Source organism: Eschrichtius robustus, chromosome 2, assembly GCF_028021215.1.
Source record: "Eschrichtius robustus isolate mEscRob2 chromosome 2, mEscRob2.pri, whole genome shotgun sequence".
NCBI lineage: Eukaryota > Metazoa > Chordata > Mammalia > Artiodactyla > Eschrichtiidae > Eschrichtius > Eschrichtius robustus.
Genome location: NC_090825.1, coordinates 153,613,448 through 153,640,779, shown reverse-complemented (window position 1 = coordinate 153,640,779; position 27,332 = coordinate 153,613,448). Strand labels below are relative to the sequence as shown.

Here is a 27,332-nt window from a genome sequence, read left to right as displayed (position 1 = left end):
ACATAATCAGAATTACAAACAAAAATATCCATCATATATACATATATATATATATATATATATATATATATATTTATAAACAACAAAATAACTGAATTAACTGTCCAAAAAAGGGAGCTGGTTAAATAAAGGATGGTACACGATACAGCCGTTAAGACACGTCTTTAAAATGATGCTAATGACATAGGGATACGATAAAAAGTGAACTTATTGTTTTTTCTACTGCAGAGTAGTAACCAAAAAGTAATTGTAAAATAATTTAAGTACTTTGCTTAGAGTCTTTGAAGGGGATTTATGGATCACAGATTTTTTTTTTTAAATTCTCCCTTTCCCGTCTTACCACAGCACTTGCTCCCACACTTCCTTCTTCAAATATTCTTGCACAAAATCCCCGCCACTAGCCTACTTACCTCTAGCCTCCCCTTCCTTTTTTCCCCAATACTGTACCCCCAAAACTAAAGGACAGTCCACCATGCAGAAAAGGAAGAATAGGTGGAAGGAGGGTAAGCCTGCTAACAGTCATACATCAACGATGCTCACCCAGAACCTCTGGCAAAAGGAACTTCATTTTCCTACATCTTTCCAGAATCAGAATCTTGCTCACCTCTGGCCCAGGCTCAAAGGGAGCTCTTGTCGTCAGAGAAAAATTAAGGAGTTCTCCACTGCCTGTGAAAGTAACTGAGGATGCTTTCTGATACATTGCAGGCACGGAGAGAGAGCATGTTTAGCTTAGTCAAGGCCTCTTTCATGACATGGAAAGAAAAGAGGTCAAAGTTACATTAAAATGAAGAATCAAAGAGTTCTTTGATTTTTGAAAGAAATCATTAATTGCATGACTTTTGATCAGACTGCATGTCTTATCAAATCTGGAGCTCATCCTTGCACGTGGATGAATAATACAAGAGTCCCCACAAGATCCCTCTTCCTCTGCAGCCCCATGTTTTTCTCCCTTTGGCTGGTGACAGTGGTTTTTGTCCTCTACGTGAGTTGGATGGGTTGGGAATGTGTCACTTTGAAAAGAAGATGCCCTAACACCTGTCCATAAAAAAGGCAGAGTTCTGGTTACCTCAGCCCTCCCATCCATTCTGGGCACCCACTCAGGGCTCCAAAATGATCTTGTTGGCTGGACCTTCACAGTAGATAGGTGTGAATTAAATGACGAAGCTCTGGGCTGCGTCAGACAGAGGGGGCAAATCATAGTGTCTGATAGGACAGGTATTTTGCCTGTTTTTAAATTTCTACACAATGGGGGATCCTTTTCTAGGCTGACCCATCTGGAAGTTGCTTCCCCCCCCGCCCCCCCCAGGTATCAAATTCAGCCTCAACAGAACATGGGCCCTCAGAGATGCCACAAACATAGAGACCCCAGAATGAGAAAAAGGAGACCGCTGTAAACCTGGATCTCAAGGAGGACAGAAACAGGCATTTTGCAGACAGCATGAAAGGAAAGCACAGAAAATGACTCCACTTAAAACAGAATTTTGAGCTACAACAGCTCCGGGGACTTGAATTCTCTCCAGTTAGTAAATACATAGTTTGCACCATCTTACCACAGAATAATCTGAGATAAGACGAGAGACGGGGTACTAAAGATCGACAAAACCTAGATTTTGAGTGAGGAGGACTCTGAAATGGGCAAGAATAGAGACATTTGCACTCAATACAAAAAGCTGAGAGCTTTGTCCACCCTTGTGAGGAAGGTGAGTATTAAGAACCTCAGTAAAGGGGCTTCCCTGGTGGCGCAGTGGTTGAGAATCTGCCTGCCAATGCAGGGGACACGGGTTCGAGCCCTGGTCTGGGAAGATCCCACATGCCGCGGAGCAACTGGGCCCGTGAGCCACAACTACTGAGCCTGAGCGTCTGGAGCCTCTGCTCTGCAACAAGAGAGGCCGCGATAGTGAGAGGCCCGCGCACCGCGATGAAGAGTGGCCCCCACTCGCCGCAACTGGAGAAAGCCCTCGCACAGAAACGAAGACCCAACACAGCCAAAAATAAAAATAATAAATAAATAATAAATTAAAAAGTTTAAAACAAAACCAAAAACATAAAATCTGGAAAAAAGTTGAACACCTATATACCCACTGCAGACTTTACAATTAGTATTTTGGAAAAAAAAAAAAAAAAAAAAAAAAAAAAGAACCTCAGTAAAAATGACTTAGAGTCTTCAATTAATCCTTTTCTTAGTAAAATTGGAGGGAGATAAACAACCTTAGTAATCGTTACGGATAATATCCGGACTATGGGTGTGTCATTGGCAATGATATTAGAACCATTCCTGGAGTATTACAATGGGCTGGTCATTGTCAAGGGCACTTTCAAATATTGTGCTGCTCTGCCCGAGCGCACTGCAGTGTAGATGTGATGAGTCCCACTTCACAGAACATAAACTGAGACTCAGACAGGATATATGATGCTTTATAACACCAAATACAGAAAAACTTAAAGAAAAAAATGTCCCGTAGTCAAATCAGTACTGTTATTTTAATCACTTTTTCTGCACTTGTATTATTAAAATTTTAACAAAATGAAATACTCCATCTAGTATTTTGTACCCTGCTTGTACACTACATCTTCCCACCATTAAATATTCTTGGAGAAAATCATTTGTAATGAATGAACTGTTTTCCATCCTTTTTTTAAAAAAAATCTTTATTGGAGTATAATTGCTTTACAATGGTGTGTTAGTTTCTGCTTTATAACAAAGTGAATCAGCTATACATACACATATATCCCCATATCTCCTCCCTCTTGCGTCTCCCTCCCACCCTCCCTATCCCACCCCTCTAGGTGGTCACAAAGCACCGAGCTGATCTCCCTGTGCTACGCGGCTGCTTCCCACTAGCGACCTATTTTACATTTGGTAGTATATATAAGTCCATGCCACTCTCTCACTTCGTCCCAGCTTCCCCTTCCCCTTCCCCGTGTCCTCAAGTCCATTTTCTACGTCTGCGTCTTTATTTTCCATTCTTAAGTTGGGCCATCCGTTATTTAACCACCCCCTATTGTGGGATTTTTAGGTAGCTTCTACTATTTTTTCTATTACACTACTGGCTGAGATGAATATTCTTGAACATAAGTCTTGCACATAAATTTGACTTTCACCTTAGGATAAGATCCTAAAAGCAAAATTACTGGCTCCAAGTGTATGAACATTTTAAGGCTGTTGATACACAAATTGCCAAATTACCCTCCAGAGGCTTCGCACCAATTTCCATCCCCATCAGCAGCAACAGATGAAAACGGCCTTTTCCTTACATCCTTAGCGGCCAATTTTGTGCGTTCTTAAAACTTTCTACCGATTAGATGAGCAAAAAAGAAATAGATTTATAACTTGCATTTCTTTGTTAGGTAGTGAAGTTGAACATCTTTCCATATTTATTGGGGATAAGCTTGTGTTCTATGGTGAATGCCCTGTCGCATCTTCTGCCCGTGTATCTATCACTGTGTTGGGAGATGCTGGGATGCAGAACCTTCTTCGGTGCCTGGTGTGGTTCTGCTCCTGCTGACACAGAGTCCTCTCTCCGTGGAAGATGGCTGCTCCATAGCACTGAGAAAAGTCAGCACCCCTACAGCCTGCCATGGGCCTGGAAGTGATGTCTCAGTGGCTCTGGAGGAATTACATTCAGGTCCCTGGATTTAGCAACTCACCAGCAACCAGAACTGGTACTTCAGGACTAAATGACTCTGCAGTGTATCAGTTCGCATGAACTTGACCTTCTTCCCACCTTTTCACCCAAGTGACTGAATCAGGCCAAGCTGCGGTGGAGACACAGCTTCGTCTCTCTTCTCCCGGGAGTGGGACTGAAAAGCCAGTACAGAGCAGATCATCCCTGCAGACACTCGCTGGGTGACCCCGGGGCACAGCAGGAGGAAAGAAGGGTGATCATCCTCACCCTTCTTGGAGGGTGGAGCCACGTTCCAAAAACAGATGCAGTAAGCACGAACCACACAACCACCCAGATGAACTTGAACTCAGCAGTTGGAATGAATAACCCCTCCTTTCTGCAAGTCACTGCTCACCCTGTGCCTCTCTCCATTGGTGAGTGGTTCCTTCTGGCTTGAAATCACTACTGGTGACTTACCACTGCTGGTGCTTTACATTGTTGTTTCCCCCACGAGAATGTCAAGTTCAGGGCATCCAGTTCCTCCGCGTGAAACCCTTTGTAGTTGCTATGGGTGAACGGATGAGTGAGTGATAAATGAACAAAACAATTTTTCCCTAGCACTTCCATGCTGTTTCTAAATGACAGATTTCCACAGCTCCCTCCCCGATACAACCACAGACTCTTTGAAGACATTTCTCTCTCTCCCCGCATGCCTGGCACAAAGGGGGATAAATGCTAATCGAGGGAATGAATGAAACAAACCTTATCTGGACCACAAGAACGCACGCCTACTTGAGCTCATCTTTTTTTTTTTTGATGTTTTACTTTAAATTTTATTTCCTGCCCCCAAACATCCGTTAAGCGCCCAGGAGAAGGAAAAGGGGATGTGACTAGCAATAGAGAGAAATCTTCTTCACAACAATGGCCATGGCAAGCTTAGGCACTTTTGGTGAAATCTCTCTGGGAAGTACTGGCAGAGGAATAAAAGGCAAACTGACACAGAAGTATTGCTTGGTGTGCATTTCCAGGCTCTGCCTTCTTTCTCATCTCTTGGTGGCAGGCGGAGGAAGAGGAGAAAAGGTTAAACTTTTTTATAAACCGGCAGAATAAGCTTATCACATCCTCTCACTATCTCTGCATAGGTTCTAGTCTCTGCAGCATTATATAAGCTTTGCCCAAAGTAATGAACAGTTGAAAGTCAAATGTAATACTTCACCAAACAACTTAAAAATGCTTGCACACCGGAAAGGATTAAGTTGCAGAGAACACAAATGGACCCAGAGCAACCTTTGCCAAAAGAGAATATTGTGCTAAATGGACAGCCATAGCTCTTTTCCATATGAAGAAACAGTCAGAAGGATACAAGAACTTGGTCAAAATCACACAAGTAAGTAGGACAGAATCTGGTCTGTCTGTCCCAAGGGTTGTGTTCTTTAACCACCAGGCTAGCTTTTCTCGAATCTGATTCATGCATAGCATAACTCTACACCTCTGTTTGCCTTGAATATTCCCTGTTTATACGTATGCCTGCTGCAGTTTTTCACATTGCCCACTTTGACTCCCAAAAGCAACCGAGAATACACAATAATTTGGTCACTCTATCCATGGACCACTGTGGTGGGACTACCCAGGAAGCTCATTAAAAGTGCAGCTTCCAGAGCCCTACTCCAGATCTAGATAAGTTTTCTGAGGGTTGGCTCAAGAATCCAGGTACAAGTCTTTTTAAGTGGTTTTGTGGAACCCCCCAGGTGAGTCTCTCGCTCTCTTAAGTTAATAAACCATTTATTCTGCCTCCCGCAGATGCCCAGCCAGGTCCTGTTGAGGTAGGAGTCCCCGCACCACATCAGAGGGATGCTCCCAGCCAAGTCATCTCTGGAGCCTTGGAGAATCTGAATGGTCTCGTGCTGGCCCACCTGCCATGACAAACCTCTTCCAGAGCATTCCCCTTCACATTTTACCTTCTACCACTCCCAAAGGCAGTCTGCTCCAATGAGGCCTGACTTCGTCTGTCCTAACGAGCACCCGCTCATTCAAGCAGTTTAGGAATGCAAGGTGCTGTGGTTCTCAACCAGGGTGGCCCAACCTCTAAAATAGTAGTCCAAGCAGTCTCTACCTCCTGGGCACATCCCCTCTGCAACAGCCCCAGTAAACGAATGTCCCATCCTTGCTTTTTCAAGGTCGGCAACAGGGAGTCCCCTCCTAAAGAAGGTTCTCTCGCATTGCCACACTCTCAAAGGCTGCCCCCAGTGTGCTTCCTTCCTGTGGGCCTGATCAGGCTAAGGGCAGAGTTGTCTCTTTCCTTCTCTGAGTCGGACCAAATCGTCTTAGTAACACCTCCTCACAGTGGTGACCATGTGTTTCACGGGGGCTGCTGCTGAGCCTTTATCTCATCCTTTCATGGTGGAGAGAGAGAGGATTATAATGATTTTTACTTCTAGGGGAGAGGGGAGTGTAATGATTATGTTGTCATTTTGTATCATGTCCTTTGGTCATGAACTTGTTTTGAATTTCATATGAAAATGGGCCCACCATTCCCACTTTGTGAGGTCATTCAGCACCCTCATTTTGCACCTTTAACATCTCTCTCAGTATCACTTGGAAATGTTTGAAATGGCATGAGCTTGTCCTCACATTCCTATCAGCTGTAAATCCGGAGCCCCAACATGAACCTAACCATTGAGCAGAACACCTCTCCACTACCGTGTAACACTGGGTAGGCCCCTTCGCCTCTTGGTTTTCTTCAGTCCTCAGTTGTGAAAATGTGAGGGTTCTATGAATTTACATTTGGGGCAGGACAAGGTCGAGGAGAGTGTGTCTTTGCTTTTATTCTTCCAAACTGGAATGTCTTCCCTCTCCTCCCCATGGGTCCAAATCTCACTTGTCCTTCAGGCCCACTGCCAAGGAGCCTTCCCTGATTCCCCAGTCCACACAAACCTCTGCCTCTTAGGGTCAGTGCCATACAACCTAGCTGTCTCTTACGTTAATCTTGCCTCTCAAGCCAGTCTCAGAAAGTGGGTCTCTCTTGCCCTCCTGGGGCCCCTGGGGCTGTGCCAGCCCACCGGCACGCCCCACGTGGGGTGTCTGCTAGAGTAGGGCATGGGTGGGGAGGCCCAGGTGTGAGGGGCCAGGCAGAGTACCTCTGCCTCCCCCCCTGCTCTCCTCCACAAAACTGCCCCTCCTCCTGAAGCCTGACCCCCAAGTCACACGTTCCTTATCATGACCTCACTGGGTAGTGATGACCTCACCGGCCTTCTAACAGTTTCCATGGCAGCGTAACTGCCAACGTGCTGCCCTCAGAGAAACTTCCCTGACAGTTCTCCACCAGATACCAATCTCTTTGGTTGTCTGAGAGAGAATGTGTGACCGGATCCTCTATCTTTACTCGAACCTGTGCTCTGTTCCATGGGTGGGCAGTGCGGCAGGTACACCGAGACCGGGCATCTCTACAGGAGGCATGGTGTCCATGCAACCTCACCTGGCTGCCTCATGTTCCTGTGGGGCTTGCCCACTACGTATACCTGAGCGCGGCCCCAGCTGTAAGTAATACCAGTGACCTGGGACACCTTCAGGGACCCACAGTGCTCACTGCTGAGGACAAGTGAAAGGTCATCCCCGGACAAGTGTGCAGGATGGTCCTGATCTTTATAAATGTAGCTTTCCCCTTTGGGCTACAGGATGCTTCCATTCAGACCCTTTCCTGATTGGCCTCTTAGCAAAAGACAAGTGCATTTTTGTTGGCAAATGGTAAATGGAGCAGTTTGAGGAAGAGGGCCACTCCTGAAACACACCTTCAAACCCAGGCACCTCTGTGCTGTCATGTAGACATCTATATCGGTGCCCTCAGACACATCCCATCCTGACCTGCTGAGTACTAGGGGAGAGGGTGGTGCCATATTGATGGGAAGACCGGAAGAACCAAGAGGGCTGTTGAAGTGCTAATGAGACTGGAGGGCTGAGGAGATGGTGTCCCAGGAGGCTGGGTTGATGTGAGCCTAGACTTGGTACCCAGAACGCGGTTCTCAGTCTCCTGATCACTCTGCCTCAGTATTTGGCCTTGTTCTAATCTACATAAGAGTATCAGAGGGCTAGAGTTCAGTGTGGTCGAAACAGGCAGTATAAATGGGGCCCAAGAGGGGTTGCCAAGGTGGGCGGGGTTCTTAACCAATTTATATTAGATTATTTTTTTCCAAAACTTGAAAGACATTTCCATTAAAGCCTCAGAAGTGACAGACTGCAAGAAATGTTTTCTCTGTTGTGGAAGGGAGAGATGGAGAGGCTCATGGTTGCAATGACTTTCGGGTTCTACTGTTTACCCTGGAAACGGTGAAGAGACTTCCTCATGTGCTGCAGCCGTAGGCTCTAGGAATTGCTTTTGCAGCCAGTGTCCCTTCTCTAGGGACCCATAGAGGTGATGGGCCAAGGCTGTGTTTTGGATGTCAAGTCGATTAAAGGTCTTCAGCCAGAAACTGGGAGAGACATGAGAGAGGGAAATTCTGGCAGGAGGCTGTGTACAGCAGAAGTGACTGATCAGTTCTGATTTTCTTTGCAGCAGCAGTGGCTCCCGTTTCTCCCCCTACCCCTGGTCACTACCATGTCCTCTACCGAGGGTGTGGAGAAACGCAGTTGGGCTGGCATGGGGAGACATACTGCCTGGTTGGTGGCTATCGGGCCTACGGGGATGTTCCTTTGGCCACGCCAGCAAAGGTGGAAGCAGAGAAGCCAGTCCCCAGACATGCTCCCAAGAGAAAGCACGCTCCGGAAGAGTCAGACGAAGACCTGGGTTGCCCCAGACCCAAAATCCGGCGATGGGAGCATTCAAGCAGCTTCGGACTACAAGGTGCTTTGATTCTCAAGCAGGGTGGCCCAACCTCTGGGCACATCCCCTCTGCAACAGCCCCAGTAAACGAATGTCCCATCCTTACTTTCTCAAGGTCGGCAACAGGGAGTCCCCTCCTAAAGAAGGTTCTCTCGCATTGCCACACTCTCAAAGGCTGCCCCCAGTGTGCTTCCTTCCTGTGGGCCTGATCAGGCTAAGGGCAGAGTTGTCTCTTTCCTTCTCTGAGTCGGACCAAATCGTCTTAGTAACACCTCCTCACAGTGGTGACCATGTGTTTCACGGGGGCTGCTGCTGAGCCTTTATCTCATCCTTTCATGGTGGAGAGAGGGAGGATTATAATGATTTTTACTTCTAGGGGAGAGGGTGGTGCCATATTCATGGGAAGACCGGAAGAACCAAGAGGGCTGTTGAAGTGCTAATGAGACTGGAGGGCTGAGGAGATGGTGTCCCAGGAGGCTGGGTTGATGTGAGCCTAGACTTGGTACCCAGAACGCGGTTCTCAGTCTCCTGATCACTCTGCCTCAGTATTTGGCCTTGCTCTAATCTACATAAAAGTATCAGAGGGCTAGAGTTCAGTGTGGTCGAAACAGGCAGTATAAATGGGGCCCAAGAGGGGTTGCCAAGGTGGGCGGGGTTCTTAACCAATTTATATTAGATTTTTTTTTTCCAAAACTTGAAAGACATTTCCATTAAAGCCTCAGAAGTGACAGACTGCAAGAAATGTTTTCTCTGTTGTGGAAGGGAGAGATGGAGAGGCTCATGGTTGCAATGACTTTCGGGTTCTACTGTTTTCCCTGGAAACGGTGAAGAGACTTCCTCATGTGCTGCAGCCGTAGGCTCTAGGAATTGCTTTTGCGGCCAGTGTCCCTTCTCTAGGGACTCATAGAGGTGATGGGCCAAGGCTGTGTTTTGGATGTCAAGTCGATTAAAGGTCTTCAGCCAGAAACTGGGAGAGACATGAGAGAGGGAAATTCTGGCAGGAGACTGTATACAGCAGAAGTGACTGACCAGTTCTGATTTTCCTTGCAGCAGCAGTTCCTTTGGCCAGGCCAGCAAAGGTGGAAGCAGAGAAGCCAGTCCCTAGACGTGCTCCCAAGAGAAAGCGCGCTCCGGAAGAGTCAGACGAAGACCTGGGTTGCCCTAGACCCAAAATCCGGCGATTGGAGCATTCATGCAGCTTCGGACTGCAAGGTGCTTTCATTCTCAAGCAGGGTGGCCCAACCTCTGGGCACATCCCCTCTGCAACAGCCCCAGTAAACGAATGTCCCATCCTTACTTTCTCAAGGTCGGCAACAGGGAGTCCCCTCCTAAAGAAGGTTCTCTCGCATTGCCACACTCTCAAAGGCTGCCCCCAGTGTGCTTCCTTCCTGTGGGCCTGATCAGCCTAAGGGCAGAGTTGTCTCTTTCCTTCTCCGAGTCGGACCAAATCGTCTTAGTAACACCTCCTCACAGTGGTGACCATGTGTTTCACGGGGGCTGCTGCTGAGCCTTTATCTCATCCTTTCATGGTGGAGAGAGGGAGGATTATAATGATTTTTACTTCTAGGGGAGAGGGTGGTGCCATATTGATGGGAAGACCGGAAGAACCAAGAGGGCTGTTGAAGTGCTAATGAGACTGGAGGGCTGAGGAGATGGTGTCCCAGGAGGCTGGGTTGATGTGAGCCTAGACTTGGTACCCAGAACGCGGTTCTCAGTCTCCTGATCACTCTGCCTCAGTATTTGGCCTTGCTCTAATCTACATAAAAGTATCAGAGGGCTAGAGTTCAGTGTGGTCGAAACAGGCAGTATAAATGGGGCCCAAGAGGGGTTGCCAAGGTGGGCGGGGTTCTTAACCAATTTATATTAGATTTTTTTTTTCCAAAACTTGAAAGACATTTCCCTTAAAGCCTCAGAAGTGACAGACTGCAAGAAATGTTTTCTCTGTTGTGGAAGGGAGAGATGGAGAGGCTCATGGTTGCAATGACTTTCGGGTTCTACTGTTTACCCTGGAAACGGTGAAGAGACTTCCTCATGTGCTGCAGCCGTAGGCTCTAGGAATTGCTTTTGCAGCCAGTGTCCCTTCTCTAGGGACCCATAGAGGTGATGGGCCAAGGCTGTGTTTTGGATGTCAAGTCGATTAAAGGTCTTCAGCCAGAAACTTGGGAGAGACATGAGAGAGGGAAATTCTGGCAGGAGACTGTACAGCAGAAGTGACTGATCAGTTCTGATTTTCTTTGCAGCAGCAGTTCCTTTGGCCACGCCAGCAAAGGTGCAGGCAGTGAAGCCAGTCCCCAGACGTGCTCCCAAGAGAAAGCACTCTCCGGAAAAGCCGCACAAAGATCTGGGTTGCCCCAGACCCAAAATCCGGCGATTGGAGCATGGTGCCAGGAGGTAGACCCCACAGCATCTTGCTGGCTGAGGCACTCTGAAGAGAGGGCAATGGTTTAACTGCCTAAGGCAGCGAATGCCTCTTCCTGCAGTGACCCACCCCGTCCCCCCACTGCCCACTGCCACAGATCACAACCTGCGTCGTTCTGTTTGAGCCTTCCTCAGCCAGGAGCCTCCTGCCACACTAAATGGCCAAAAGCAAGGAGCCTCAGAAACTGAGGTTTGAAATGAGAGTCTGCCCTGAACATCCCAGGGCTGAAGCTGGCCTGGAAGAAAACGTGACGTTCCTCTGCTCAATCCTCAGGGGCCCCTTTGTCAGCTGAAGACAGAAAAGTCTGCACTCTGCGAGCCGAGAAGAATGCAGGAGCAGAGACAGGGTGCAGAGAAGCCTTAGCAGTCTACCACATGGGCTCCTGCTCTGAGCCATTGTCAGCGGCCACCACCACAAACCAGGGGGGAGCTGGGTTCTTTGAAACTGAAAGCAGCAATCTGTGGCTTCCCAAAGAGCCTCCTGCCTGGGGTCTCAGGAGGCAGGATAGAGAGACCCAGGAAGACCTGCTCCCTGAAGCAAGAACAGGATGGAGAGTCAAGCAGCACGCACCCTGCCCCGAGGTTCACATGCTCCTTTATTCCCAGCCCTTTCTGTCCCCAGGGGGGGTCCCTTACTGCTCAATGTTTTTCTGTAACAGACTTCTAGGGTCGCCAGTGCTCACACTTAGGTCACTACCCCTGCGCTAGGCACTCCTGCTACCCGGGAAAGGTTCCAAAGGTGGAACAGCTCCAGGGGGTGCCAGGGATCAGAGCAAAAACTTGAGAGGCTGGGGATGAAGGAGTTTGGGCACAGTCCCTAAAGCATCTCAGTGGTTGAGCTTCTGTGAGAAGGCACATCCCCTCTGTGTGTGTGTGTGTGCTGGGGGGAGGGGGTCCCCAGAGGAGGCCGCTAGGGGGAGGGCCTGAGGCTGGAAATGGAGAATGGCGTGCGGCCTCTGAGCAAGCACAGGCACTTAGCCCTTGAGGTTTCTGGGAAAGGTAGAGCCACAAGGGCCTCGAGATAAGGCAAGTGTAGCAGCAGAACCCAGGTGCCAGGTCTTTCCTCAGAACCTACACTTCTTCACGAGGCCAGGCCTTCCATGCTGAGGTAGGAGGGATCCTGGCCAGAAGGTCGGCCAGCAGCCCTGGGAGGAAGGTTGCTGCGATGGGGGCTCTGCTGCCATGGAAATGACTTCATTTCCTTCCACTCAAATAGCCTACTGACTGGGTTCCTGCTCTGTTGAGGAAAAGGGTCGTTGACTCTCCCCAGAAGGTGTTCAGTTCACATCCCAAAAGTCCCTCTCTTCAGGCCCTGGGGAGGTGTAGCAGCTCCTGAGGGCGCTCTTTCCTGAGGCTGGCTGACAGAAGTGGGCGGGGGGGGGTTTCCTGAGAGTTCCCGGGTGCTGGTTGAAGTCCCCAGAGAATGGTCATGCAGGTTGGGGAGTCAAGTAGGTGGAGAGAGAAGGTCGGAGGCAGAGGGCCCCTTCCTGAATCCAGAGCTCACAAGGTTCCCCCCCCCATTTCCAGAAACTCTCTCTTCCCCCACACCAGCCCACATGGCCCCGTACCGGGAGACCGGGAGCCCAGAGCACCTGTGGCCGCAGAGACACTGGCACGCAGCCCTCGGAGTGGGCGGGGCCGGCTGCAGGCAGATGGGGACGCGGTGTGCTCCCGGGAGGCCTCGGGCTGAAGGTGGCCCTCTGAGAGAAGCGGCCCAGCTTGGCCAGGAAGGTTAGAGGCGGGGGAGAGCAGCCTAGGGCGCCCCCTCGGAGCAGTGGGAGTGGGAAGAGGCGCAGGGGCGGAGGGAAGCCGCGACGGGAGGCGAGTGGGCTCTCAGCAGAGGCCAGCTTAGCCCGCGGGAGCTGCCTCTGAGCAGGGGGCGGGAGGGCAGTGCCGCCCCGGGGCTGCCGGGCTTCGCGGATCGCGGCTCTCCGCACACGGCTCGCAGGGCCCTGTGACTCTGTATCCCCTCCCTCACCCCGCCCCCCTCGCGAGGCCGCGCCGCTGGGTGGCCTGTGTGGACGGGCACAACCCCATCGCCCGCCCCTCTCACACCCGCCTCTGCCCACCTGCCTGGCCCTGCGCAGCTTGCGGCCCGGGGGCCTCGAAGGTCCCCGCGCTCTCAGCCAGCGGCCTCTGCTGTGTCTGCTGCTGCTGCTGCTGCTGCGTCTGCTGCTGCGGCCGGGAACCCGCGTCCAGACCACGCCGGGCACCTCCAGCACCCCGAGTCCGCGGGAGCGCACGCGGGCCCTGAGGCGGGACTTCCCGCTTGTGGACGGGGGGGCTGCAGTGTGTGCGGGCTGGTGGGGGCCGGTGGGGGCCTAGCCTGGCCCTGGGCAGGGGAGGAGGTCCGGAGCATGCACAGCTAGTGGGGAGGCTCCCTCACACCACCCCTGGACGTCCTCTCCATCATCTGTGGATGCCCTTCCCCTTCTCTGTCATCCCCTCCCTGGTGGGAACCCCTCAGCCCAGGCCTCAGCTGCTCCTAGTATAGTCTGTGTGACAGTGTGAGGTGGGGGACCCCCCGGCTGGCCCAGGCCAGGCAATGTGTCCTGCCTGATCCCAAGACCTAAGGAGCCCACCCATTTGCCTTGACCTCCCTCCAGCCACAACGACATGCCCCTGGTCCTGAGGCAGTTTTACCACAATGGGCTCCAGGATGTTAATCTGTGCAATTTCAGCCATGGCCAGACCAGCCTGGACAGGCTGAAAGACGGTCTCGTGGGTGCCCAGGTACCAAAGGGACACACAAGGTGCCACCGCGGCTGCTGGGGAATGTGGGGCAGTTTGGGGGCCTCAGAGACCACAGGTGAGTCGCACTGGAACTAAGTTACCATAGTGGCCTAGAAAGTGCCATGCCATGGATGCTGGGGGCTACAGGGGTCACAGCGAGCCAACCTGACGGGCATCCAAGTACCACAGAAAAAGCAACGCATTCCATGTGACTTCTGGGCACAGTGAGTGCTGTGCCAGCTGAGGAGGCTATGAGAAGCCCAAGGAGTTCCAAAGCCCAAACCAAGCCCTGGCCTTCCCTCAGTTCCGGTCAGCCTACGTCCCATGCCAGACCCACGAACGGGATGCTGTGCGCCTCACCCTGGAGCAAATTGACCTCATCCGCCTCATGTGTGCCTCCTATTCTGAGCTGGAGCTTGTGACCTCACTTAAAGGTAGACGGGGGACTTGCCTGGTAGTCCAGAGGTTAAGACTCTACGCTTCCACTGCAGGGGGCTCGGGTTTGATCCCCGGTGGGGGAACTAAGAGCCCTCATGCTGCGCGGCACGACCAAAAAAAAAAAAAAAAAAGGTAAACAGACTGGTGGTGGTAGGTGTTAGGGACTTCAGTAAGCTACCCCTGCCTCTGAAAATGATCATCTGACCTACCTGCCCCCAGCTCTCAACAATACCCGGAAGTTGGCTTGCCTCATTGGTGTGGAGGGCGGCCACTCACTGGACAGTAGCCTCTCCATCCTGCGTACCTTCTATGCGCTGGGTGTGCGCTACGTGACACTCGCCCACACCTGCAACACGCCCTGGTGAGCGCAGTGCAGATGGTAAGGGCCCAGTGAGGCAGGGATCTGCCCAAGATCACGCTGGGGCCCAAAGCAAGTTTACCCCTGGGATCCGGCCCTGAACCTGGGGTGGGGAGGGGAATGGAGGTTCGCAGAACAAGACTGAATCCCCAGAAGGGCCCTCCTACTGCCAGGCACAGCCCAGTTTGGGTCCCTCCTCTTGCACCAGGGAGTTGCAGGTGTAGACGGTTCGACAGAACCTCTTTCTAGGCTCTTGTAGCCAAGTCATGGCCACCAGTCAGACTGCCTCCTGGCCATCCTGCAGGGCACAGAGCTCAGCAAAGGGTATCCACCCCTTCTACAGCAATGTCAGTCGGCTGACCGGCTTGGGCGAGGTAAGGACCCGGGTTCCATACCCTGCCCCACATGAATGTACAGACCCGCCTGTTCCCTACAGATAAATGCACACAAGGTAAATGCAGCCTTGATGCCCTCTCCCCATCCTGTCCCTGCAGAAGGTGGTGGCAGAAATGAACCGCCTGGGCATGATGGTGGACTTGTCCCATGTCTCGATGCTGTGGCACGGCGAGCCCTAGAAGTGTCACCGGCACCTGTCATCTTCTCCCACTCAGCCGCCCGGGGTGTGTGCAAGAACACTCGGAATGATCCTGATGATATCCTGCAGCTTCTGGTGAGAGACTGCCCTGGCCCTCAAACCTAAAGCAAGAGGTTCAAACCGGGAGCCCTTGAACCTGAGCCTCTTCTCCCTCAATTTCCTCAAACCCCAGGTTAAATATCTTCTGCCCCCAAAACCCACGGTCCACAGCCCCTGAACTCTTGAGCCCTAGGTGGGGGTCTAGGTGGTAAGATACTCCACCAAACCCGGAAACCCAGGGCCAAGACACCACCCAGACCAGGGCTGCGGCTCCTCCATTCACACAAACCCAGAGAGGAGACGACTCTGACCTCAACACCTTCCTCACAGGGGCCGAGAGAGTGAACAGGCAGGTGGCTGTGCTGGGGGCCAAGCTGACTGTCCACCGGTCCGCCCCTGCAGAAGAAGAACGGTGGCATCGTGACGGTGCCCTTGTCCGTGCGGGTGCTGCAGTGCAACCCGTTAGCCAACGTGCCTACTGTGGCAGGTGAGCCTCACCCTGGGCTCTCTGAAAACTCTGATTTGGAGCTGAAGCTGGGTCCAAACTTGGGGAGGACTTCAGAAGAGCCCCAGTGGTTTGACCCACCTGTTGGCAATAGGTACAGCTCCCAAAAACCCAATAATGGACGGTACACAGCACCTTGGTGCCATGTGGAACTGGAGCCACGGAATCAAAACTGCGGTACTGATGGGTATCAGGGAGGCTGTCAGACACAGAGCCCGGGTGCTGCCCATCTGTGCCTCTGCAGGGGCTCCTAAAGCGCACTGCCCCTACCTCTGGCCAAGGGACTGGACAGCTCCTTAGGTCTCTGGGGTCTTCATCAGTTGTACTCCTGTTCCTCTCTCATCCTCCACACCCGGGGAAAGGAGCCCCCACAGGTTCTCAAGGAGACTGGGAGGCAGGGTGAATCGTGGGTGGGAAATGGCCCAAACAGGGGGCTCTGGGGTCCACTCCAAATCTGAAGTCCAGTCTAGAGCCAGCTGGGATCACTTCAGACCAAACCTCAGGGCCCTCGAGCTGGTACTCTCGGTGCCAGGCCACGAAGGAACTGGACTGTTTGGCCTACAGGCTGCAAAAAGGGGAATCAACAGAGGCCAGTCATCACCCCCACCCCTGCCCTGGAAGCCCCACACTGCTGACTTCCCATTCTTCAGATCACTTCGACCACATCAGGGCAGTCACTGGATGCAAGTTCATCGGGATTGGCGGAGATTGTGACGGGGCTGGCCGGTGAGTGCTTCCCCATGGCTTGTCTCAGGCTGGCTGGGCAGCAGTGCGGCTTTCACAGCCACCGTGCCCACCACACTGTGGTCCTCATGGCCTTGACCATAGCCTCAGGTGTGCTGGCCCAACTGGTATCTCCCCTCTCCCAGGGTCTGCTTCCTGGGCTCTCCTGTCTGTTTGGCCCTACTCTAGGTCATCATATTTGTCTACAACACCACACAGAGCTCATCTGCCCAGCATCTGCGCCCATCCAGTGCCAGCAGACCCCACGGCCTCTGAGCAGACTCTTAGCAAGGTCTGGGCTGGGCTGACCATCTTCTCTGCCTGCAGCTGGGTCTGTGCATGCAGGGGGGTCAACCCAGTTCTTAAAAAGCTTTTCTTCTCTTTATAAATGGAGGCAAAAATTGCATTCAGTGAAAGGCATAGATCTTAACAGTACAATTCAATGAGTTTTGACGAATAGTCGAGGCGCTTTTGGGGCCTTCCTTTGAAGGATGAAGAGCAGGAGTGAATCATTTACTCTCTCCAAGTCTCCATTTTCCATATCTGACCAGGGCTGGGGTTCAGTGGACCCTGGACACATAGGGCTCTGGTTCTGACTCAGGACCAGGGAACAGGTCTGAGGCCCAATAGCTGGCTGGCTGGCGGCCACACAGGTTCCCACAGGGGCTGGAGGACGTGTCCATATAGCCGGTACTGATAGAGGAGTTGCTGAGGCGTGGCTGGAGTGACGAAGAGCTCTGGGGTGTGCTTCGAGGAAACGTGCGGCGGGTCTTCAGACAGGTGGAACAGGCATGCTGGGCTGGGCAAAAGAGGAGCTCTGAGCAGGTGGTCTGAGCAGGTGTACGTGGGGGTGCTGTGAGAGGTGCTGCCCGCTGAGTGCCGCCTCCAGGTACGGGAGGAGAACGAGGGACAGAGTCCCTTGGAGGATGAGTTCCCAGATGAGCAGCTGGGCAGCTCTTGCCGCTCCGTCCTCCCACGTCTGCATCAGAGAGAGGATCTGGCTCCAGACCAGAAACTAACCAGAGCTGCGGTTCGTGGGAATCCCATTTTGTCACCTAAGTGGGCATTCTCAAAATCTTGCCCCCACATGGGCCCAGGCCTCACAGTTATTGCTGCCTTCCCAGTCCTCATTGTTTGGCTCTGGTGATCCAGTTAATCCTGCCAGATGTCACTTTGGCAGCCACAGATACCCCCCCAAAGTTTCCTTGCATGCGAGCACAAACATTTCCTATGTATTATTCTCTTCTGATAATTCCTTCAATGTATCCCTTCTGGCTTTGTGCAAAGCGATCCTTTGTTTTGTACACGGGGACCACATCTGGGAAAACATCGCCGCACCCTCATAAGTGACAGGGGGAGACCCGAACTGGCCAAGCCATGACAGGAGCTCGCCGCTGCTGAGCTCTACAGATCCCGCCCCTTCCACACAGTTCGCCAATTCCGCGGCGAGCTCATCTTTCTTGATGTTCTTCCCTTAGGAGACGTGTACAATGCAGCAGGATTCTCAACCCGTTCCCCGTGGTCACTTGTGCTAGATGGAGCTTTGCAGTGTTCTGTGCCGGCCGTGGGCCGCTGGTGGAACACTGTGTGACAACTGCCTGCACAGGACTTCAGGGTTAATGAAATGTCTGTCTTCCCAGCCTGACGCTGCTGAAAACCACGCTTCCCAGAGAAGGAGAGAGATCCAGCTGGTCCACACCTGCATACACATTTGTTGACATGTGCAGATGACAGCAGGCTCTAGCAGGACCCACATCAGCCTAAATTCAAGAACTCCGGTGCCAGCCCTTGACAGCAGCTGAAGCGGGGGTTTACAAGGGATGCAACCTCGAACCATACCCTAGGCTGAATCAGAGGTGCTGTTGGAAGAAATAGGCCGTTGTGTCACTTTCCCGAAGAGTTCGGCCACGAGAAAAGTCCCCCAGAGCCCAGCACTGTGGGAGAGGCCTCACCCACAGGGCAGGGCAAGTGTCCCAGGCAGGGTGCCCCGCGCCCGCCACCCCGCCAACGCAGCAGGAAGGTGCCCCCGCTACGCCCCAGACAACGGGAGCTCTCCCTTCCTGAATAATTGAGCTTCTCATCCAAAAGAGGTTCTCTTCCCACCCAAACATTAGAGCTTCTAAATATTTCAGGATCCCTGGGTTGTAGAGGGTCACTCGCCGTGCCCTTTGGATAAAGGAAGCCAACGTCAGCTGCTTCTGGGCTGGCCTTGAACAAAACCATCAAGATGGAAAATCTCTGCTCCTGCCCTTCCTCCCGTCACCCCCCCTCAAGCCTTTCCTGCTGCGTGCAATGACCCGGCTCTTTTGTGAGCAGGTGAAGAACACCCACGGTGCGTGCAGTTCTGTGGTCCCTGCAGAGATGAGGTGGGTGCGGGGGACCCTCAACCATGCTGGCCTCTGCTGCCGTCCCCAGGGCCCTTGATACGGGCTTCAGCACAGCACAGCCAGCCTCAGGAGGCCTGTGGGACCACTGGGGCCCCGGTGGCGATCCCCTGGATGTTCCTGGGAACGCTCCCACGGCTCCAAGGCGAGCTCTGCCAGCACCCAACTCCACCAAGCTGGCACTCCTTACCTTTTCCGGATTCCGTTCGCAGCTCCCTCCTCATACGCATTCTCAAAGCTTCCAAGAGGGGTGACCCCACTTCTCTGCTACAACTCCACCCTGAAGGCAGCCCCCGCCTGACAGCACCGCCCGCCCCCCCGGCAGGGCAGCCCTGAGTAGCTGCCCCTCCACGTGGACTGTCCGTTCCCAGGTCCCACGCCAGCCCGCCGAGGGGTGGAGCCTCCAGGAGAGCCACTGTCCGCTCGCACTGCCCCAGCATCACCACCGCCACTTGCCGCCACTCTGCACTTGCCTCCTGTGTGCTTCCCCACCCCGGTCCCCTGCGTGGGTCCCCCGCTGCGCGTACACAAGCCTGTGCAGAGACAGAGCACAGCCACCAAGTCTGAGCCTCGCCGCTGACGTCTGTGCTTGGAGAGGCTGGAGGAAGCTGCTCCCCAGTCGCCTTCACCGCAGGGTCCTGGTACCCAGTCTGCCTCCAGCAGGGAGGTGATGGGACCCCACGGAAGGATGCCCAGAAGCTCTCCCGGCCTGCGGGGTCTGGGGCTGTTCAGCTCTCTAATGCTGGGTCCTTCGGAGATAAAGTCTTCAGTCACCTGCCTGGGCACCCCATCCCCTCTGAAGATACAAACTAAACCTCCTCCAGGGTCTTGGCCTGGAGGGAGGAGCCGCCCAGGGTCAAAGCCCATCCCTCTCTCTTCCCACCTCTAGACCTGTGGGAAGGGCTCAGGCTAAACTCCCGGTGCCTCTTCTCTCAAACCCTCAAATGATAAGAGAAGAGATATGTCTGTCCACCTTGCAGGGTCCTTACTCCGCCTGCCAGTAGGTGACATGGTCCTGGAGGTGCTTCTTAACTGCCAGTCTCACTGTCTTAGCCTCAGAGTTACACACGCCCAGGAAGGACCCCGGGTACACGGCGTCCCGTTACTCCCAACTCTACTCCTGAGCGTCAGGGTTAGCTGACAGCAGGGGACAACCCATTTCAGGGATTTCTCATTTCCAAGGGCTCTTGAATGCAGAAAGAGCCCTAAGAGTCAAAGGAATTTGGCTCCAGTGGTGAAGTTACAAGTCATCTGGCAAACACTTACAGCTGGAGGGCCAACTAAGCACCCCCTTAAATCTCACCACACAAGACTCTGCTGATCCGGGCTGGCCGGTGTGGTTCTCCTAAGGTTGCTTGTGATATCGATCATCTTGCTGTACCTCCCAGTTAAAGATACAGCCTTAGGAAGATGGCTGGACCCAGACCATCAGGCAATCATATTTACCCATTGACCTACCCTCTTCCTCCCTCCTTCCTCCCTCACTTTGGAAGCTTTAGCGAAACATATTTCACTTCCCACTTTAAAATGAAATCATTAGCCTCTAAATAATGCACCTTGCATGGATAGGAGGGCAGGCAGTCTGCACACACACCTGTGCTGGTCGCTCTGCCCAGTGAAAGGGAGGAGCAGAGTATTCCCCAAGGGGCTTTCTCGGAGCTTCGGAGGCTGAAATTTGAGGGTTGACGGGGTGTACGCGTCAGGAAGTGAAAGAGAGAGACTCCAGCTGCGGGGGAGAAGGGGAGAGACTCTCAGTGGTCTTCCTAGGTAGTGAGCTGTCGGAGCGAGTGGCATTCCTCCCCACCTCGCCCATGAAACTGTAAACACAGCACATGTCTCTGTGTCCTTTTCCTAACAATGAATTATTTTTTAAAATATTTTAACTCTGTGTGTTGTTGTACAGGAGGGTCACTGAGGGATATATTTGAGACTAGGACCCCTAACTCCATGAATTAGTTAAAAAGTTAATATCTGATGCAAAGTTAATATCTGATGCAGCCAGGACGTTGCAAAGCCTCTTGGGACCCCAGGCACCCAGGATCGCTGTGCACGGAAGAGCCAGCTGCCCATTCGCTGCTCATCCCCCTGCAGGCTCCCCTGTCACTTGCTTACCTGGCCTCCTGTCTGTATGTTCCCTGTTGCAGCTCACGGTGCTTGACTAACTGAGCCCGAAGCATTCAGAGCCTCTTCTGCTGGGTGCTCAGAGCACTGATCCCAAGAGCTGCACCACCAAAACAGGATTCTAAGGGTCGACAAAATGGGAAATCTTGCAGTTTATCCTCTTTCTAAGGATCCACTGTACTTTTGGTTAGTAAAGCCTCTTAGGTAACCTTTAAGAAAGACACCTGGGTTTTTTTCCAAACTCACTCAACTTTTCCCATAATGAAATTTTTATTAATATCCTGCAGACTTGTGCTTCACAAAAACACTCAGGAAGTCTTTTCCAGAAGCGTATAGGTCGTGTCTGCAACAGTAGTTCTCGTGCAAATGCAGCAGTGAACTTTGCATGACTGTTTCAAGGATGTTTAATGAAAGCCAAGGGCATGATTCCTAAAATGCAATTCAGTGAAGATAATTATAAATAAACTAATACGGTTCAAGTAACTGGCCTTCTGGTAGACCAGTGAGAGGCATCTGCCTCAGAATGCCTACAGGGGTGGATGGGGCGGGGGACCTTGGATGGTCACTCCTAGAGGGCACTCCTCTCCCAGACTTTGTAAGTACTAAACAGCCCACAATTCGAGGTTAGACTCTCAGAGGGAAATCAAAAGCACTGTTATCTTGCTTTAATAATTGAGGATAGGATCTATATGCTTTGGAGAGGAGAAAAGCAAATGGCAGAGATGCCATCCAAGTAGGAAACTTGGTGAGCTAATCAGTATTCTCCCCTGAATGGAAGTCTCTATCCTCCTCCAGGACTGAGGCAGGGACGGACTTGCCTGAGGTCATATAGTGAGTTGGTAAGAGGAGAAAGTCACATCCAGTTCCCTGACTCTGTTCAGTGATTACTCACCCTACCAACAACCCAAAGACCTCAGCTCTTCTTGACTATCTTGAACTGAGTTGTGGGCTTGTAAGGTGCCCAGAAGTTTTGTATGGTTTTGTGTTATTTCTAGTAAGTAGCTGGAAGTCTGAGACCACGGTTGATGCACAACCAGAGGAAAGGGAAGGAAAAGAGGAAAAAGTAGATGAAGTGCGTCCTCCTGAACTCTTGCTATTTTGGTTTCAAACTTCACTTCTCCGTACTCTAACCATGAAAATACCGATGGTCATGGTGATGGCAGTGGCTGTGCTTTACTGAGCACCCACTCTGTACTATGTCCCGTCTTAAGCAGGCTCTCTTGACTCTCATGCTGGTTCTGTCTCATTTTTCTGACTTTTAAACCTTGGAATGTCCCACCCACTCCTCTTCTCCGTCCTCACTCACTCCCTTGATGATCTCATGCAGCCCCAAGATTGTTAATGAACTACACACTGATGAGCGTATCCCAGCCCCGGCCTCTCCCGGGGCCCCGGATGCTCACACGCCTCTGTCTACCCATCACCTCCACTTGGGTATCCAAGAGACTACTGCTGCTTAATGCGCCTGAAGCCAAATTCTTGGTTCCTGCACCCCACAACCAAAGGGTTCTCCTTTCACCCACTTCTCCGTTTCAATATGTGACAACTCCAGGTTACCCATCGTTCAGGACAAAATCTTTTTTTTTATTGCAAAAGTGTTGTTTCTTTTTTCTTAAATTTTTATTGGAGTAGAGTTGATTTACAATGTTGTGTTAGTTTCAGGCTTACAGCAAAGTGAATCAGTTATACAGATACGTATATCTGCTCTTTCTTAGACTCGTTTCCCGTACAGCCCATTATAGAGTATTGAGTAGAGTTCCCTGTGCTATACAGTATGTACAGTGTGTATGTGTCAATCCCAATCTCAGGACAAAATCTCGAGGTGTCTCTTTGTGTCTCACTATTCACCCAACCCACCCCTCATACTAGCTCATCCTACAGGTTCTACCTACAGAATATTTCCAGATTCTGACGGTCACTTATCACCACGACCACTGCTGAAATCCAAGCTCTCTTCCTCTCTCACCTGGAGATGCAGTCACCTCCGACCTGGTCTTTTGGCTTCTCCACTTACAGTGTTGTTGTTGTTTTTATTGGAGTATAATTGCTTTACAATGGTGTGTTAGTTTCTGCTGTACAATGAAGTGAATCAGCTATAGGTATACATATATCCCCTCCCTCTTGGACCTCCCTCCTCCCCCCCATCCCACCCTTCTAGGTGGTCACAGAGCACCGAGCTTACAGTCTTAAAAGCTACTTTCCACTGAACAACCAGAGTGGTCTTTCTAAAATATACATCAGGTCATTTCTCTGCTCAAGGCCACCAGTTGTTTCCCATCTCACTTAGAGTAACCCTGCCAGGCTGTATGATCCAACCAGCCCCTGCGTGCACACACACACACACACACACACCCTCTCTGCCCTCTTCTCCTTGACCCCCACTTTCCCATCCCTCCAGCCACACAGAGCTTCTTCATGCTCCTTGAACTTGCCAAGCACTCTCCCACTCCAGCACCTTTGAACTAGCTCTTTGCCGTACCTGGACATCTATATGGCACCTCATTTTCTTCCAGGTTCTGTTTAAGTATCATCTTATCAAAGATGCCTTCCTTGACTGTCCTTTAAGAAAAGTCACCCCCACACGCATACACTGTCTCCCCTACCCCTCAGCCCGGTCTTTATTTTTCTTCTAAGTATCATAACCACCTGACACAGATGTCATTGCCGTTTTCCATCTTCCCATGTTAGACTATTAACATCCGAAGAGGAGGGACTGTTCTGTTTACTGCTTGATTTCCAGCACCTAGAATACGCCAGAGTATGGGTTTATATGTTTATATTATTTGTTAAATCAATGAGTGCAGGTACCGTGATCCAATTTTACAGATGAAGAAACAGAGACTCTTAGAAGCTGATTACCTGCCAAAGACCAGTAAGCGGTAAGTTCAACCAGTACGTTCATCAGACACTGGAGTCTTTGCCTTGGTGTCCAGTCCCCTGTGGTGCCACCACGTCCATCACATTCACAACAATAAGGCATCTCCTTCTCCCGACCTCTCTTCTGCTGCTTCCGGGAAACAAACTGCTCTCGGGAGGTGTGGTGGGGAAATGCACAAACCAGCAACAGGCAGAGAGAAGTACAGGGTGTGTGCGGTTTTACTGGTGCCACACACCCGGCCTCTTCTGTCTCTTGTAATCGAGTTGCTGAGATGTGTACGGCTGGCCCAGATTCCAGGGCACCTACTCCACAGGAAAAGCGGGGCTTCCAAAGGAGGCTGGAGATGCCCACAGCCACTTTGCTGAGCCTCATCACACGCACTGCTCAGGCTTCTGGGTTAATCATGAGATGTGGAAAAGAGCAGGAAATCTACCTCCGTAACTGCAGCTCAGCTGGGTTCCTTAGGACATTTCCCAGCAGGCAGAGTGATCCCCGCTTTGCCAGTACTGCAGGCCCATCATTAAGCCCAAGATCCGCCATCCCCTCCTGGGAACAGAGTGCCTGACTCGCCCTCCCACCAAGACCTGCCGGGGGAGCCAGTGGACGCCCCTGACCCAGAGCTGCCAACAGATGCCGCCGCCCACCTGGCTGCCACAGGATGGGGCCGGGAGGGACAGGGCAGCTGGCCCCAGTCCGGCTTCCCGCTCCCCCTCCCCCGCCCCTCCCCCCCAGCGCTGACTCCCCCCAGCTCTTGTCAAACAGAACCAGCTCTGCTACTTACCAACTGTATCACCTTGGGCACGTTATTTAATCCAAGCCTCGGTTTCTGTGTGTAAAGTGGGGGTCAAGATCACGCTTACCTCCTAGGGTGGCCGTGAGACTGACTGAGATGAGGTCTACATTGCAGCCAGCACAGTGCTTGACCCGTAATGGAGCTGGGTAGGTGGTAGCTGTCATCAACACAGACTCAGAGGGCTGGCAGGGGTATCAGAAACCTTTCAGCCAGTGGGAGGCACTGCCAACTACACCCCTGGTAGGCAGGGAGAGCTGGACCAGTTGCCAGCCAGCCCATCCCTCAGTCTCTGGGGCAACTGCAGGGGTTCCTACCAGCCCCTCCCTCCTTCCTGCATCTGATTCCGATGCCATCAGCAGTCAGTGAGCCCAGAGGGACTCTCCAAAGCTCCCCTGGGTTTCCAGTTTCTAATTTCTACCATGATAACCTACCGTGGGTCCAGAGAAAGGCAAACTCTTGGCCACCTGAGGGACAGGGAGGCAAGATACCCAGTCTCGCTGTGGCTGATGGTAGAAAGCACGATGGCAACTCAGGTTTCTAAGCTTCCAAAGACAGTGGGGCCAGGCATGTGCCTACCAGCTTGGCTGAGTCTATTGCTACATCTTGGGGAACTGTGTTAGCCGCCTGGCATCTTGTTGGTGACATGACCTGGCTCACAGTGAGAGTGCTAACACACAGAAATCAGCAGATGTTGCCAGTCAAGGTGCCTCCCTTACCCCTACCCTCAAGAGCTGGTGAACGTTTATCAGCCCACCACCCAGCAAGACTGTTCTCGCTCCCCACCCCTGCCTTGGTTGCTTGTAACTATTCCCCTCACACTACACACCCATCTCAAGTGTTCCTGAAATAAACCGCCAGAGACAGGTGATGAGAAGCCACTGGGGACGCGGGCAGGGGGGCTGACCCCCTGAGCCAGCATTAAGGCTCCGCCTCCCTCCTTTCACTGTGCTCCTTCTCGGAAGAAAGTTCACCAGCAGGTATTTGGATGCAAAGACCCATCACCAAGATCTTTGCACCAGTGCTCCGAGGTGCATGTGGAGCAAAGAGGCAACCAGAAAAATGACTCAGAGCCCCGGAACTCTGACCTCTAGGGGACCACCTAGGGTCACAGAGACTTGTGGACTCCGCCCAGACCCCATGGAGAGCCTTGTGAGGAAGAGCTTGTGGGGCCGGTGGAAAAGGAGGGCTATCCAGTGTCAGCCAGCATCAGCGAGCTCAGCACAGACCTCAGCTTCTCTGGGGTCACGTCTGCATCGCCCCTTGAGGAAGCTGAAAGGAATCCAGGGCAGCAGCCTTGAGGCTGAGGGAGACAGAGCATCTCTGCCCCCATGCCCTTCACCAAATGGACACTGGCCGTTCTGTTCCATCAGGAGCATCGCTGAGCAGCAGCAGCTTCTCCAAGGACCCGGGGGCCCCGGATACTGGGAGTGGCACCGCGGGACCCCCGATGGGCATCCCCCTCCCTCCCCCTCTCTCCCCCACGGAACCCCTTTCCTCCGCAGCAGTAGGTTTCTCCCTGAACTTTACCCTTAAGGGAATCTGGTGCATTCTCTCCTACAATATTTATGACCCACATCAATTTTTCATTCATCCCATCACTCAGCTTCTCAGGCGAGTTTGGAAACTTTCCCTCTGAGTTCTCCTTCTGCTGAGGGTGAGATGGGGACCGGAGTAAAGCCCCAGGGACCTGCTGCACCATCCGCCCCGCCATCCTCCTGCCCGGAGAGCCAGTGTCTGCCACGTTAACTGCCAGCCCCTCCGCCCCTCTTTCTAAGCCGCTCACAATCTGATTACACCTCAACGTCCAACCTTACACCCCACCTCTGCGGCCCCTGCCCCCCCCCCCCACCTTCTCACTGTGATCTGCAAACACAAAGCTTCCCCTCCCTCTCTGGGTGGGGAAAGGGGTTCCTATTGCTTCTGACCCTGTCCTTCCTTTGGTGCATCTGGCCCTGCCTCATCCTCCAAGCCCAGACTAATTCCACATCTTCCCCCAAGCCACATTTCCCCTCATCTAACCCCCATACCATCTCCTTGCTCATCCCTGTTTCACTTCAGCCAGTAATTAATGACTCAGTATTTAGCTGTTCTTTAACTATTCTCTCTGGCTGAAATGTAAGCTCCCTAAAGACAGAGTCTGCACTTTCACACTTCTGTGGCCTGGTTCCCATGGGGCTTACGGTATATAGCACCAGCTACGTAGCAGGTGCTTCATAAATAACTAGATACAGAAATAAATAGCAAAGAATAAAATAACATAATAAAATGATAAATAATAATATAATTATAAATAAACGATTTAATACATAACTTGGTGGAAATCATTTGGACTTTTCTCTAATTTCTACCATGGGTCTTGGTAGAAGACCCATGGTAGAAATTATTATAATTGGGTCTTGTTTTTATCTGGTCTAATCTCAGATGTAATGATGATAATACAGAGATGTTCTTATCTCTGAGAAATACGATAGTATGTTAATTATATTAATAATAATAACGATTGCTCCAATTTATTGAGCCCTTACTCTGTGCTGGAAGCAGCAAAGTGTTTTGCAGGCACTATCTAGCTGACCTTTCAGGTAAGTGTTGTTATAACCCCCATTTCACAGGTGAAACACAGAGAGGTTGTGACTTGTCCAAGGACACACAGCTAATACGCGTTAGAGCAAATGCTCAACAGCTGTAGCTCAGACCAGGGCCCATGCTTAAACGTCGCCTCGTTCCTGCCACAGCTAGTATCCCTGCATCCCTACATCCCTGCGCACAGTCTCCAGGAGGGCAGCCTGAGGTGTGGACAATGCAGTAGCCACCAAAGGCCGGTGCAACCAGCCCAGCAAAAGAGGAGAACCTTCAGGTAAATATGGGGAATGAGCATAAACACTTATATCTGCTCCCGCCTGAAATACCAGAAATGTTATGTAAAGGA

General features: G+C 51.9%; 1 long non-coding RNA gene across 10 annotated transcripts in view; it reads right to left on the bottom strand.

Moving 5' to 3' along the window:
• LOC137759777 (uncharacterized) overlaps positions 1 to 27,332 on the bottom strand; it is a 51,842-nt gene that overhangs the window by 6,069 nt on the left and 18,441 nt on the right. For 3 of the 10 annotated variants that reach the window (XR_011073178.1, XR_011073181.1, XR_011073184.1), the window contains exons 2-4: positions 20,727 to 20,856; positions 20,209 to 20,340; positions 15,778 to 18,089 (exon numbers count right to left, since the gene is read on the bottom strand). This is a non-coding gene — a long non-coding RNA (uncharacterized lncRNA). Of the gene's footprint in view, positions 1 to 2,785; positions 4,171 to 15,313; positions 18,090 to 20,208; positions 20,341 to 20,726; positions 20,857 to 27,332 lie in introns of those variants that run through there. The other 7 variants (XR_011073177.1, XR_011073175.1, XR_011073182.1 and 4 more) reach the window with 5 other exon arrangements.